The sequence below is a fragment of the Penaeus vannamei genome, chromosome 15, assembly GCF_042767895.1.
Source record: "Penaeus vannamei isolate JL-2024 chromosome 15, ASM4276789v1, whole genome shotgun sequence".
Taxonomy (NCBI): domain Eukaryota; kingdom Metazoa; phylum Arthropoda; class Malacostraca; order Decapoda; family Penaeidae; genus Penaeus; species Penaeus vannamei.
The window spans coordinates 17,203,559-17,207,123 of record NC_091563.1 but is presented as its reverse complement, the minus strand read 5'-3'; the positions used below and the strand labels follow the sequence as shown (position 1 = coordinate 17,207,123).

The window sequence follows — 3,565 nt, the reverse complement described above, 5'->3', positions numbered from 1 at the left end:
CTTCCATCCCTTCTTCTCTCTTCCCTTCCATCACTTTCATCCCTTCTCTCTTCACTTCCATCACTTCCATCCTTTCTTCTCTCTTCCCTTCCTTCACTTCCATCCCTTCTTCTCTCTTTCCTTCCATCACTTCCACCCTTTTTTTTCTCTTCCCTTCCATCCCTTCTTCTCTTTTCCCTTCCATCACTTCCATCCCTTCTCTCTTCACTCATAGCACTTCCATTCCTTCTTCTATCTTCCCTTCACTCACTTCCATCCCTTCTCTCTTCACTTCCATCCTTTCTTCTATCTTCCCTTCCTTCACTTCCATCCTTTCTTCTCTCTTCCCTTCCATCACTTCTATCCCTTCTTTTCTCTTCCCTTCCATCCCTTCTTCTCTTTTGCCTTCCATCACTTTTTCTCTCTCCCCTTCCATCACTTCTTCTCTCTTCCCTTCCGTCACTTCTCTCTTCCCTTCCATTACTTCCATCCATTCTTCTCTCTTCCCTTCCATCACTTCCTCCCCTTCTCTTCTCTTCCTTCACTTCCATCCCCCTTCCCCCTTCCTCCTTTCTTTCCTTCTCCATTTTCCCCAGTCCTTCCCATCACCCTCCCCCCCTGCCCTCCCATCTCTCTCTCTCTCTCTCCTACCATCGTTTCCCTACTGTCACCCCTCCTCCCCGCCCCCCAACCCCCCCCCTCCCTCCCACAGGGGCGCCGTCGAAACCAGCGGGTCTCTGAGACACAAAGATGGCGCCGCTCTCGAAGGCTCGTCATGAATATCCATTGAAGGGGCTGGTGGCGATTGTCCTTTTGGTGACGTCACACTTGGGGAAGGGAAGGGGGGGGGGAGAAAGTACACGGTGGAGCCAGGGAGGAAGGGAGGCTGGAGGGGGAGAAGGGAGAGGGAGGGAGGGGGGGGGGAGGGGGGAGGGGAGAGGGAGGGGAGACGGAGGAGGGGAGTGGGAGAAGGGAGGGAGGGAGAGGAGAGGGAGAAGGGAGAGGGAGGGAGGGGAGAGAGAGAGAGAGAGTGAATGTGTGAGAATGAAAATTTTATTTGATTCCACATAATTTATTTACAAAACAGTGTACAAGCCCTGCAAAAAGCCGGGGTAAGATGCCAAAGCAACTCTATTTATGTAAAGGACTATCAGCCAGACATGAACTCAACACACATACATACGTCACTGCTATCATTTTATTCACATATCATCTAGTCGGTAAAAAAATAAATAAATAAAGAATAAAATAAAATAAAATAAAATAAATAGATTAATAATCATATTAAAGGCAAGACCAGTGACTATAATAGAATTAATATAGTCAATAAGTGCTGGTCTCCGGGCTGTGCTATTTGATCGATAGGATGCAGTTTTCGTGCAACAAAGTGAGTAATGTGTATGATTATGCAACTTGGGCGCCTTGCGCACTTCGCAGTGGTGACATGAGCATGGCTTTGCCTCCAAAACTACATCATGCACATAATGTATAGTGCACTAATATCCTAAGCGTAGCCTGGTTGCCGTCTCCGAGGCAGTTCATTACTGAATTAAAAGTTTTGTTCATATGTGATGACCCTGCCATACTTCCATAATACCAGATGGCACCATGTCATCTAGTCCACATCGGGCCCTCATCATCTCGAAGACAGCTGATAACACGTTCTATCACGAGATAATGGCACTGCACAGTTCTTCGACAGTGCTAGTTCTGAGCCACCTTGTCACAGGCTGATATTCCTGTGTAAAGGGATATCCAGCGTAGAGGTACGTGCATGGCCTGCTCTTTGGGTGGCAATTTGGTGGATATTTCTAGTTGCCGTGTTTTCTGGATTAAATAGGGGGAGGGAGGGAGAGAGAGAGAGACAGAGATAAACAGATAGATAGAGAAAGGGAGAGAGAGAATGACAGACAGAGAGACAGAGAATGGGAGAGAAGAGACAGATAGGCAGACAGACACACAGAGATAAAGAGAGAGAGAAATAGAGATAGAGGAAGAGAGGAGACAGATAGGCAGAAAGAGAGAGAGAAGAAGAAGAAGAAGAGAGAGAAAGAGAGAGAGAGAGAGAGGAGAGACAGAGAGAGAGGGAGAGAGAGAGAGAGAGAGAGAGAGAGAGAGAGAGAGAGAGAGAGAGAGAGAGAGAGAGAGAAAGACAGACAGACACAGAGAGAGAGAGAGAGAGTATTCTCACGGCTGACCTATTCAAATGCCCTTTCTTAAAAGTCACACATGAGGGTGATTAAGTATACCTTGTGAATCAGAATCAATTAGAACATTTAGGATTGGAATGAAACCATTACCCTCTGCGATTAGATCTGTTGTATATTTTAAATACTTACACATAACTTACACACGATAACTTTGTACTTAAAAAAATTTCTCACATGTCATATGCCCTTTGGTTTAATGTCATACAAACCCGGTTTACGTGAAAGCACATTGAGGCAAATTCAAGCACAGTTAACCTGAAAACACACCATGGGGCAGTTAAGCACATTTACCTGAAAGCACATTACAGCACATTCAAGTACAGTGCACCTGAAAGCACATTCAAGTACAGTGCACCTGAAAGCACATTCAAATACAGTGCACCTGAAAGCACATTCAAGCGCGGTTCACCTGAAAGTACATGAACACGAAATCAATCCCAGTGCACCCAAGGAACCATCAAGCACTGCACCTGCCCCTCGCCGAGCGCCTCCCCGCCCAAAATGGAGCCCGAAAGCAGCCGGAACGACGAGCAGGGAGGGCCACCGCCGGCGCCTCGTGAGTGGCAGATGGCCCAGTGACTTCCCCAACACCGAGGACTTAATGAACCGAAAAACTGATCGCACTATTGATTGCGGATATTCGGTCAGTCGGCGAGGATGCATATTTCATTCACATCCGGCCATGCACGTCCTGCCAGGCATGCAATCGCGGAACGCCTGGCTCGCTATTGGCTTATGGCAACGTCAGCCGCCCGTCGACAGAACTATCAATTTCCTCTGGCAGTTGCTGTATCAACTGGCCTACTTACCCCCCCCCCCCCCCCCTGTCAGTGTCACGGCAAGAAAGTGTTAAGGTCATTTACTCTTCTCTTGCCATGTTGCCATTATGTGGCTGACAACACCCAACTGCTTAATCGTCCATCATGAATGCAAGTGGGCAATCCAATCTCTATCATTAAAAGATTTTTAACTCTTATTTCCGGACTTTGTCGTCTGAGCGATCTGAACTTGAATATCAACTAAAGGGATATGGGGTATTGATACTAAGTTCCTCTCATTAACTCTGAAAAAAAGTTATGAGGAAAAAGTTTTGTGATGAACATCCTACCATGGTTAACAACAACATAATTCCACCATCTTCACTTAAGCGTTTACAGATAGTAAATAAATGTATCGCCCACTGTAGGATCATCAGCTGAGCCGCCCATCTGCATGGCAGGCAAATCGCGCCGTTGCACCTCAGCCCTAAATCCTAAAAGTGTACCAATGGCTAAACAAGTGTATGGTGCAAGTCGACCCAACAAGTGATTGATCAGCCAGCGTGACAAAGTTGCATGTTGACGCACACGCCCGACTAGGGTCCGTCTGGCGACCAA

At 47.0% G+C, this 3,565-nt stretch overlaps 1 long non-coding RNA gene across 1 annotated transcript in view; it reads right to left on the bottom strand.

Moving 5' to 3' along the window:
* Nucleotides 1–2,283: 2,283 nt before the first annotated feature.
* Nucleotides 2,284–3,565, bottom strand: part of LOC138864198 (uncharacterized) — a 10,236-nt gene continuing 8,954 nt past the window's right edge. The window contains exon 2 of the long non-coding RNA XR_011399088.1: nucleotides 2,284–3,565. This exon is cut by the window's right edge and continues 1,383 nt beyond it. This is a non-coding gene — a long non-coding RNA (uncharacterized lncRNA).